Source organism: Aegilops tauschii, chromosome 3 (genome assembly GCF_002575655.3).
Source record: "Aegilops tauschii subsp. strangulata cultivar AL8/78 chromosome 3, Aet v6.0, whole genome shotgun sequence".
NCBI lineage: Eukaryota > Viridiplantae > Streptophyta > Magnoliopsida > Poales > Poaceae > Aegilops > Aegilops tauschii.
Window position 1 is genome coordinate 330,137,373 of NC_053037.3, and position 12,640 is coordinate 330,150,012.

The window sequence follows — 12,640 nt, forward strand, 5'->3', positions numbered from 1 at the left end:
GATGCGCGAGAAAATCACGCTCGACGTGGTATTCGGCACGCCAAAGAATTATCGGTCTGAAGATATAACCTTCCAAGTGGCCCCTTTCAACAGCGGATATCACGCTTTGCTAGGGCGAGACGCATTCACACGCTTCCAAGCTATACCTCATTACGGGTACATGAAGCTCAGGATGCCCGGGCCCAACGGCACCATCACTCTTTCCAGTGATCCGGACATAGCACTGCGCGCCGAAAATAAAACTGCATCCTTGGCCCTCGAGGCATTGTCTGAAGCCCTCGCGGCCGAAGAGCTGACCGCGCTGCGCTCCACTGTGGATAGGGATGACGTAATCCTGGACAAACGACCCAAATCTACCTCCTTCAAACCAGCAGAAGAAATAGTCAAATTCCAAGTCCATCCAACGGACCCCAACAAGACAACATCCATCAGGGCACAACTCGACCCAACGGTCGATGCCGCGCTACGAGAGTTCTTGCGTGAGAACTGGGACATATTCGCCTGGCACCCTTCTGACATGCCAGGAATCCCACGCAGGCTGGCCGAACACAGCCTCAATATCTTAAAGGGGTATAAACCGGTCAAACAAACACTGCGGCGTTTTTCCGAACCCAAACGACAAGCTATGGGAGAAGAGCTAGCCAAGTTACTCGAAGCCGGATTCATCAGAGAAATAAAAACACCCGGACTGGCTAGCAAACCTAGTGATGGTACCAAAGAAGGATAAATCCTGGCGCCTATGCGTCGATTTCAAAGACCTCAACAAGGCTTGCCCTAAGGATCCCTTCCCCCTCCCTCGCATCGATCAGATTATTGATGCAACCGCAGGACACGACTCACTGTGTTTCCTCGACACGTACTCCGGATACCATCATATCAAGATGAAGGAGTCCGATCAAGCCGCAACGGCATTCATTACCCCATATGGGCCTTTCTGCTTCAACACTAAGCCTTTCGGGCTCAAAAACGCTGGCCCCACCTACCAACGCATGATTCAAACATGCCTGGAGAAGCAGATCGACAAGACAGTTGAAGCATACGTGGATGACGTCGTCATCAAAACCAGGCACGTCGAGTACTAATAGACGATTTACGTCTCACATTGGACAACCTCCGTGCATATGACATTAAGCTCAATCCAAAAAAGTGCGTCTTCGGCGTCCCTGCTGGAAAACTGCTGGGCTTCATTGTTTCCAATAGAGAAATTGAAGCAAATCCAGCCAAAATCCGAGCTTTGTCACAGTTGGCTACGCCAACGGACCTTAAACAGGTCCAAAAACTCGCCGGATGCGTGGCAGCTTTAAGCCACTTTATCTCTAGATTGGGAGAAAAGGCATTGCCACTATATCGCCTACTCCGGCGCACCGATCACTTCGAGTGGACGGATGCGGCAACGGCCGGACTGGAAGAAATAAAAGCCCTTCTAGCGAGCAACCCAATCCCGCCAAACGTCGGTGAACCCATGCTATTATACATATCGGCAACACACCAGGTGGTGAGCGCCGTGCTCGTCGTTGAGCGAGAGCAGGACAAACACAAATTCCCGCTCAAGAAAATAACCTAGATCAGAAGTTCCGCCGCCGCAAGCCTCTGTAGCCACGAGAAATCAATCTAGGCCCTCTCTGGCACCCTGCCGGAGGGGCCATCATCGCCATGAAGGCCAAGGACCAGAGGGAGAACCTCTCCCCGTCTAGGGGGGGAGGCCATGGAGGAGGAAGCACAAGGGGGAGAACCTTTCCTCCTCTCTCTTGGTGGCGCCGGAGTGCCATCGGGAGGGGAATCATCGCCGCGGTGATCGTCTTCATCAACATCACCATCATCATCACCATCATCATCTATTTTAAGCGGTCCACTCTCCCGCACCCCGCTGTAATCCCTACTTGAACATGGTGCTTTATGCCACATATTATGATCCAATGATGTGTTGCCATCTTATGATGTTTTGAGTAGATATCCTTTGTCTTTAGGTTGATTGATGATCTAGATTGGTACGAGTTGTATGTTTTATTTTGGTGATGTCCTATTGTGCCCTCCATGTCGCGCAAGCGTGAGGGATTCCCGCTGTAGGGTGTTGCAATACGTTCATGATTCGCTTATAGTGGGTTGGTGAGTGACTGAAACACAAACCCGAGTAAGGGGGTTGTTGCGTATGGGAATAAATAGGACTTGATGCTTTAATGCTATGGTTGGGTTTTACCTTAATGATCTTTAGTAGTTGCGGATGCTTGCTAGAGTTCCAATCATAAGTGCATATGATCCAAGAAGAGAAAGTATGTTAGCTTATGCCTCTCCCTCATATGAAATTGCAATGACGACTATCGGTCTTGTTAACAATTGCCTAGGACAACTCCGCACACCGATCCATCATTATTCCACACTCGCTATTTATAATATTTAGTAATATATTCTAACTTTATGATAACAGCACCTACTTTTATGTTTTAGCTCTCCGATATCATGCAAAGTGACTCTTCATACCCACAATGTAGTTTTATTTCTCGTTTCTAGTTGGAAGCAAACATTTGGTGCACGTAGAGTCGTATCAGTGGCAGATAGGACTTGAGAGAATATTGATCTTACCTTTAGCTCCTTGTGGGTTCGACACTCCATACTTATCACTTCCACCATTGGGAATTGCTACGATGATTCCCTGCACTTGGGGATTATCAGAGTGCATGCCATGGTTTGGGAGATAGCTTCCTCTTACGGCCTTCAAATTTTTTCCTACGTTTAACGTGCAACTGTCATGTGAAAATTTGGTAAATTTCACCGGTCATTTGACCTTCTAAAGACATTTAACTGATTTTCTTACCATTTAATGACCGTAATTCAAATTTGAACTACATCTACATGCAACGCCTAACCAAAATGGTTTGAAAAATCATATTTTTGTGTACTTGTGTGCGAGTTAATTCCATGTGCAGTAAATTCGAAGGAATTTTCAAACATATTGGTGTCAAGGCATGGGCACATGCATGGAGTGCATGTCATGGCATTTTAATTCCAAAAAATTTAAAAATGATCAGAAAAACATGAAACCTTGCTTGATTTAATGTCATGCTCACCAAGATGATGTGGTAAATAAATTGGCCTGTTTGACGAAAGTTTGGACACACACTCCTCACAAACCGGAGCAACTCACTAGAAGGTTCGTGGTTCTGAGAGGGAACAATGCATGTTTGCTGACGGACGGGAGATAGCTTCCTCTTACGGCCTTCAAATTTTTTCATTCGTTTAACGTGCACTAATACAATTGTCATGTAAAAATTTGGAAAATTTCAAGGGTCATTTGACCTTTTAAAGACATTTAAGTGATTTTCTAAACATTTAATGACCGTAATTCAAATTTGAACTACATCTACATGCAACGCCTAACCATAGCAGTTTGAAAATAATATTTTTGTTTACTTGTGTGCGAGTTAATTCCATGTGCAGTAAATTAGAAGGCATTTTCAAACATATTGGTGTCAAGGCATGTGCACATGCATGGAGTGCATGCCATGGCATTTTAATTCCAAAAAATTAAAAAAATGATCAGAAAAACATGAAACCTTGCTTGATTTAATGTCATGCCACCAAGATGATGTGGTAAAGAAATTGACATGTTTGACGAAAGTTTGGACACACACCCCTCACAAACCGGAGCAACTCGCTAGAAGGTTCGTGGTTCCGAGAGGGAACAATGCATGTTTGATGACGAATGGAAGATAGCTTCCTCTTACGGCCTTCAAATTTTTTCTACGTCTAACGTGCACTACTACAACTGTAATGTGAAATTTTGGAAAATTTTAGGGGTCATTTGACCTTTCAAACACATTTAAGTGATTTTCTACCCATTTACTGACCGTAATTCAAATTTGAATTACATCTACATGCAACGCCTAACCAAAACAGTTTGAAAAATCATATATGTGTACTTGTGTGCGAGTTAATTCCATGTGCAGTAAATTAGAAGGAATTTTCAAACATATTGGTCTCACGACATGGACACATGCATACGTATGCATGGAGTGACATGGCAGTTTAATTCAAAAAAATAGAAAAATGATCAAAAACACATGAAACCTTGGTTGGTGTAATGTCATGCCACCAAGATGATGTGGTAAACAAATTGGCATGTTTGACGAACGTTTGGACACACGCCCCTCACAAACCGGAGCAACTAGCTAGAAGGTTCGTGGTTCCGAGAGGGAACAGTGCATATTTGATGACGAACGGGAGATAGCTTCCTCTTACGGCCTTCAAATTTTTTCCTACTTTAACGTGCAACTGTCATGTGGAAATTTGGTAAATTTCAGGTGTCATTTACCTTCTAAAGACATTTAAGTGATTTTCTAACCATTTAATGACCGTAATTCAAATTTGAACTACATCTACATGCAACGCCTAACCAAAACGGTTTGAAAAATCATATTTTTGTGTACTTGTGTGCGAGTTAATTCCATGTGCAGTAAATTCGAAGGAATTTTCAAACATATTGATGTCAAGGCATGGACACATTCATGGAGTGCATGCCATGGCATTTTAATTCCAAAGTTAAAAAATGATCAAAAAAACATAAAACCTTGCTTGATTTAATGTCATGCCACCAAGATGATGTGGTAAAAAAATTGTCCTGTTTGACGAACGTTTGGACACACACCCCTCACAAACCGGAGCAACTCACTAGAAGGTTCGTGGTTCCGAGAGGGAACAATGCATGTTTGCTGACGGGCGGGAGATAGCTTTCTCTTACGGCCTTCAATTCTTTTTCTATGTTTAACGTGCATTAATACAACTGTCATGTGAAAATTTGGAAATTTTCAGGGGTCATTTGACTTTTTAAAGACATTGAAGTTATTTTCTAACCATTTAATGACCGTAATTCAAATTTGAACTACATCTACATGCAACGCCTAACCAAAACGGTTTGAAAAATCATATTTTTGTGTACTTGTGTGCGAGTTAAAAAATCATCAGACGATGTAAATATATGGTGTTCAAAAAAGAAAATGTAAAGATCTGGCAAGACAATCGGCCCCCACACGATTGGCACTCAATCTCGCGGCTCGAGGTTTGGTAGGTGATTGGCGGGGATCATTAATCAGACACGGTTCTGTATTGGAAACCGTCAGCTATTATGTTCACACACGGATTTGCTGCGGAAATTGTGTGTAATTCAAACTATAGTACTCGTAAATTCCGGCGACCGGCGTGTGTACTGTCCCCGTCGATCTAGATTCCGGCCGCCAATAAATACTACCTTGCTCACGTCGTCCCGCCTGCATTCTCATCTACATCCTCCCCTCGCTCGCCCTCTCTCTCTCAAATCTCTGCCATGGCGCCACCGGTCTGCCCACGCGCCGACGAGGAGTCGCCGCCCCCCGAGGACGCTCACTCGATTAGCAGCGATGATGACCCCTACGCGCCGCCTGACAAGGTTGCGCCGGTCCCCCCAACTTTGGATTGGTTTTGGGGCCAGTGCAATCTTTGTCTGTGAAAGTCACTGCCACCGGCTGAGAAAGCCAGGCAAGTGGCGTTCAAGAAGGAGATGGCGGAGGAGGAAGCCAGGTACCAGGCAGCCTGTGAAGCCCGTGATGCCGCTTGGAAAAGGAGGCGGCGGAGCTTTGGGGGCGGGCGCGTCATCGTGCCGAGGGGGTGTACGAAGACGGGTACTTCGCGAGGAAGGTCATAGGCGCTGGGCACCTCGTCGCTGCATGGAGGTGGGCCGATAAGCTCCAGCGTGCCACTGACGAGGAGCTCCGGTGGGCGCCCAACGAAATGGCAACATTGGTCGCGCGCGTCCGCCAGCAAGAGGCAGATCAGTACGTCAAGCACTGCGAGGCGGAGGAGTCGGAGTACTGCCTCCGCACTGGGAAGACGCCGCGCACCAGGGAGCTGCTGGCGGGGCTGCCGGAATACTGGCCCCAGGAGGGTGTATTAGTTTTAGTATTGTTCTTTTTCAATTTTATGCATTGTACCTAGTAATTAAGTACCATCACGTATATGTGATTATATATATATATATATATATATATATATATATATATATATATATATATATATATATTCTGTGATGATCTAATGAACAATTAATATATATATATATTATGAACTCCATTTTCTATCTGTTTTTGTATACTAATTTGAATCTAGCTGTTATCATCCACATATACATAATGGAAAGCGTATATACACACATTAAAACAGAACATATAAGAATGGAAAACAGAGTACACACATTGAAACAGAGCAATGCTATGATTGCTGTGAATACATAGCTATCCACGTCGAAACGACTTTCCAAAATAAAATGCGTCCATGAGACCATGACCAATAGCCCTTGCCTAGGGTAGCTCTTGGCTCTGCCTGAACTCGTGTAGGCGTTCGTCCAAGCGGTCGACACGCTCACAGTACATCTAGAGCGCGATCTCGAGCTCCAAGTTGGCTATTTCATCGGAGATCACCAGCTCGAGGATGCGACGGTCATGTTCCTCTACTGGGCCCAGGTGGACACCTGGGCCAAGGAGGCGGTCGAGCCTACGGACCAGCGCGTTGGCATCCAGCGGGCCGCGGACAAGGCGAACGGCGGCACCCACGCGAATGGTGCGGCGGGCGTCCGGTGCAAGTACGGCGCGGCCGGCCTCTGGTGCAAGTACGGCGCTGAGGGCCTCTGCCCACTCCTGGCGAGGAATGGGGGTACTGACGGGATGTGTACCCAGGAGCGACGTCGTGTCGACAGCAGGCAAGCGCCAATGGATCCGATGTTGCTGTGCGGCACGCCGCGTCTCTCGCTCTGCGGCGCTCCAACGGTCTCGCCGTGCGGCGAGCCGCAACCTATCGGCGCGGACGCACCTAGCTTGCTCTACGGCGCGCCATCGATCATGTTGTGCGGCGAGCTGCAGCCTGTCGGCGCTGGCATGCCTATCTTGATCCGCGATGCTCAAGCTCCATGCGCCAAAGGTCTGCTCAACCCTGGTGATGACGCGCATCACGGCGTCGTCCATCGCGTTGCCGGGGAGCGCCTCGGCCTCGACGGGCCGTGGCGCCTGCTCGTTTTCCTCGTCGACGAGCTTGATGGCAGAGGCGACGCTTTGGTGGGTTGGCATGCTTGGAAAAGGTGGATGTGCTACAGGCTGCGCTTGTCGCCTCCATGCGTCGCGCGTCCCCTATATGCAATATAGTAGGGTGGCGGGAAACAGGTGAGGAAATGGCGGGAAACGGTGGCGGGTTCATAAAACGCCATCAATTAATGGAAACTTAGCATCGAGCTAGCACAAGTCGTAGATGATGATCAGATGAACACGGACCACACTAGAGAACCCGTCGGTGATGAATTCATCAATCCTAAATGGCTGAATACTAGTAAGCGTTTGCCCACAACACACATGGCCTATTCCATCACAAATAGGTCGGATGGATCAACTGTATGCCACGTATCGCACATTGTGAAAAAGTAATGCGGTAGACCTTCTTTAACATGTGTTAAAAAATAAAAATAAAACAAGGACCTCGAGGTTAAATTAGCTGAGGGAATGGGGTATTTCGGTCATTTGACCAAAATGACCCATCCCATTACCTAATTTAACATCGACACAACTTCCCATCCAGTCACCCATTCGATGGCTGCTCCAGCCCTGAGCACACTTAACTTGATAGTTTTCTTACATGAGCTACTGGTGGAACAACTAGTCCTTGCTGATAGGAATGCCTCTTCACATCCTTATGGCGTATCCGGATGACCGCCCGTCCCACAATGGCCAATAGATGTTGTGTAGACAGAGCATATCACATACGTCTTATTAGAAGCAATCGTCTGCATTATTATCGGTCTTCGCACATATTTCTGATTACAGACCTGTTTGTCGCGTATCACACACATCTTGTTATATTGAACCGTTTCTGTTCTCTTGCCTAATCACGAACAGTTCATCCGAGTGAACCGTATGTTGTATATCGCACACACCTTCATCTGGCTGCCCGTTTCTTTTGTGTTTCCTAATCACAAACAGTTCATCCAAGTGAACTGTATGCTGTGTATCGCACATGACTTCATCTGGCTGCCTGTTTCTTTTGTTCCTCCTCATCGCAAACAGTTAATTAAACTGAACCGTATGCCCATCATCGCACATGCAACAAAAACCTGAACCGTGTTTGATGCATCCGTCATCGCAAACGTTTTTGACATTTCTGACGGTTTTCATACACCACCATTTGCGATTATGGCATCGCACACAATTTCTTGAAGGGTCTCTGATTGTAGTGTCGCATTAGCAGCATCCTGCAGTAGTGGTAGCTCCCCTGATTTTTAATGCGTTCCTGGAAAGCTAAGTTGAAAGACTCTGTGTGACGTGCATCGTCGGAACCTACAACAACTAAGGCTCACCTATGTGCACCAACAACTTATGCTAAGCAAGATAAACAACTAAGTGATAGCAAGATATATGACAAGAAACAATATGGCTATCACAAAGTAAGGTGCATAAGTAAAGGGCTCGAGTAAGAGATAAACGAGGCACGTGGAGACGATGATGTATCCCGAAGTTCACACCCTTACGGATGCTAATCTCCGTTTGGAGCGGTGTGGAGGCACAATGCTCCCCAAGAAGCCACTAGGGCCACCGTAATCTCCTCACGCCCTCGCACAATGCAAGATGCCGTGATTCCACTAAGGGACCCTTAAGGGCGGTCACAGAACCCGTACAAATGGCAACCCTTGGGGGTGGTCACCGAACCCGTACACTTTGGCAACCCTTGGGGGCGGTTACCGGAACCCGTCAAATTACTCGGGGTGATCTCCACAACCTAATTGGAGACCCTGGCGCTTGCCCGGAGCTTTTCACCACAATGATTGAGCTCCGAACACCACCAACCATCTAGGGCGCCCAAGCACCCAAGAGGAACAAGATCAAGGGTACCAAGCACCCAAGAGTAATAAGCTTCTCAACTTGTAACTTTCACGTATCACCATGGAGAACTCAAATCGATGCACCAAATGCAATGGCAAGGGCACACGAAGTGCCCAAATCCTTCTCTCCCAAATCCCACCAAAGCAACTAATGCTGGGGAGGGAAATGAGACGAAGAACAAGAAGGAGAACACCAAGAACTCCAAGATCTAGATCCAGGGGGTTCCCCTCACATAGAGGAGAAAGTGATTGGTGGAAATGTGGATATAGATATCCTCTCTCTTTCCCCCCAAAAAACTAGCAAGAATCGATGGAGGGATTGAGAGATAGCAAGCTCGAAGAAGGTCAACAATGGGGGAACAACACGAGCTCAAAGGATAAGGTTCATTGGGGAATAAGACCCCCTTTTATAGGTGGGAAAAAATCCAGACGTTATGCTCACAGCCCGCACAGAGCGGTACTACCGCTCATGGTAGCGGTACCACCGCTAGGGCGGTGGAAGCCCTTTGAAAAATAACAACGAGGAGGCAAAAGGCCAGTAGAACTGTCGGAGCGGTACTACCGCTCGTCCTGACGGTACTACCGTTAGGGGTGGCGGTACTACCGCTAAGGGTAGCGGTACTACTGCTTGCGAGCGGTACTAAAAAAATACATCCGTGCCTACCACCGCTGGACTTAATACGAGATTTTGGTCTGGAGCGAAAGTAGCCACGGTAGTAGCCGTGGTAGTACTACTTTGGAGCAGTACTAAAAAATTACATCCGCTCCAAGTGGTAGTAGCCGCGATAGTACCGCTGCAGTCTTTTAAGGACACCAAAACTGCCACAACTTTTGTAAACGGACTCCGAATTCAACGAAACCAAGTTTGTTGGAAAGCTAACGACATGGGCTAACACAATCTAGATAGAAATAACAATAAGAAGCAAATGAGAAAAGGCCCATAAGAAAATGGTGAGAACCCTTCCTCGAAAAAGATCGGTAAAACCTCCAACACCGAAAACGCAATAGAGGAAGCATATGAAATCCGTTTTTTATGTACTAGAGCTTGTCACGAAGATAACCACAAGCTATAAAACCTCAAAAAGAGAAAGTACAAATAAGAATCAAGAAAGATGATGCAAGGATGCAATGGTTTGAGCTCTCGACGAACGATACGATGAAGCTACTCACTTGAGAGCCCCCCTTGATAGTACAGCTATCGATCCTATAACCCGGTCTCCAAACTATCACCATGAGACCGGTAAAATAGAAAACCTATCAAGGGTAAACCTTTGCCTTGCACGAAGTCCACTTGAGCTAGATGATGACGATCTTGACTCCCTCAAGTTGGACCACCTTTCTCGATTGCCTTCGCTCGATGAAGACTAGTTGATTGCCCCCCCCCCCATACTCCACTATGGGTGAGCCACTCTTTGGCACATCTTCACAAGTCCATTGACACCACAATGGACGGCAAGCTTCAAGGATAATACCTTTGTGATGCTCCACTTGAACTTGCACAACGCAAACTTGATGACGATCACCACTTGATGTCATCCTCCATGGGTTGTATGAGATCTTCCTCTTGATGCAAACCCATGGAAACAAACCATACCATGGGATCACTTGATCCCTCTCAGTACATCTTCTACGCTTTGTGAGTTGATCAACTTGATTCACTCTTGACTTCGTCTTGATCCACCTTGAACCTTTCCAACTCTCTTCATTTGGATGATGCCTTGAAGGTAAGCATGAATGATCACACAATCTTCTTCTTCAAGACAAGCTTGCAATAAGCTCAACTCTCACATGACCAATCTTTGGATAATTTCTTAATAGCACCTTGGTCAACACATAAACTCCTTGAAACCAACACATGGACTTCAAGAAATGCCTATGGACAAATCCTTCAAATATAACTCAATGCAACCATTAGTCCATAAAGAATGTCATCAATTACCAAAACCACACATGGGGGCACCACATGTCCTTTCAGTGGTGGCGCAGCGTGCTGGGCGCCATATTTGCCTAGGCTTGGGTGGAGCTGGCTCACTGGTTCTTTTAGCCGGCGACAAGATCTGCAGTGGCTTCTACTTGGTCATGGCGTGATGGTGGGCTACGCGTATGCGGTTGCTGCGCGGTGGTGCGGCGTGGAGGGCGTCAAATCTGCCCGGGCTCAGGTGGAGCTGGCTCGCTGGTTCTTCTGGCCGGCGATGAGGTCTGGAGTAGCTTCTACTTGGTCATGGCGTGATGGCTTCCTGGGAGGTGTGAAGGTTAGCGGAGGTGCAGTGCGTGAGGATGTGGCGTTGGGCGGTGCTCCAGCGAAATCTTGTCGGGCTCTTGCCAAATGATGTGGTTAGAAAATTGCGAATTTGACTTAAGATGACTACAAGCGCCGGTGAAATTCCTTCAAACTTCAGACAGACAGTCAAGAAAGAGCGAAGTTGTTGAGTTTAGGTAACTTCTATATGTGACACCTGATAAGTGTATTGTTCACTTTCACGCATGTCAGTGATCAGTGTATGATGACGTTGAATGGTTACTCTCAAAGTTGGGAGCACAAACTAGAATAAAGAGAAACTTAATTTTGCTTGAGTGTTGACTATGATCAGAAAAGAAGGGACTACAGTTGCAGGTGGAGTGACATGGAGTGTGGTAGTAGCAACAATACTCATGGTGTAACTCAAGTCCAATGTACATGGAGGTTTGACGCATAGCCGAATTCAGGGTGGTGGAGAATATACGTCATGGTAGAGTTTGTTGGAGTTGTGTCGAATATTGTGTACAAGATAGGTTACAGTTGTAGTATGTCTAAATAAAATAATAATTGAGTGCTATTAGGACACTTATATCCAAGGCCTCAAATATAATGCGTGGTAGACACGCGATGTAACATATACCGGCATAATAGCGCAGACACACAAGTGAAGCCGACGTCGTGTGCCAATGCCCGAGTGGCCGGTATCGCGACGGTGTCTCGGGAAGGAGCGTATGTAGTTAGGCTTTGAGAATGTGGCCATGTTATGTTAATGAACCTCGTTAATAAATTTCAGTGTTGTGCTCGTGTGCTTGGTTGATTCTCGAACGACGGACGACCCTGCCTCGAATCAATTCTAACAATACCCCTCAAATTTACAAAATGCATTACGCACCTATAACGAATGTTATACAAGAGCAGACAACCTATGTACAAACAACACTTTAAATGTTAACGTAGATCGGCGGCTGAAAATCTAAGTGCCCCATTCCTGCGTGCAAAAGGGGACAAAGTTGCGGTAATGTTACCTACGTTCGCTCGCTGGAGAGGGGTGGCAGCGAACCATGTGTGACGCCAATTTTAGTTTCAAGAAGAGATAAAACGATCATAGTTTTTAAATAAAAATTGTCTTCTCAAGAAGAAACTGATATGTCCTCTGAAGAGAATGCCATCCCTCATCACTTTATCAAAATTAAAATCGTCATCTAATCGTTCGATGTACTACCTTCACAAACGAACATTCTAAAGTTACGAGGATCCTAAGATTATGGGTCCAGCCTTGTTGAACGGCAAAATTGACAAAATTGACCTCAGAGCAAAAATATTTCATAAATTAACTGTTTTTAAAAATATTTCACATCACTGATCATTTTGTGCAGCGTCCGACAGCAAGACGTTGCACTCTGTTGTGCAGCTCTTTAAAGATGAGCTGGATGAAATATTTTAGAACACAGTTTAGTTTGTGAAATAGTTTCGTTTCGAGAACAAATTTGTGCCCTTTGCCACGTGAAGTGGCA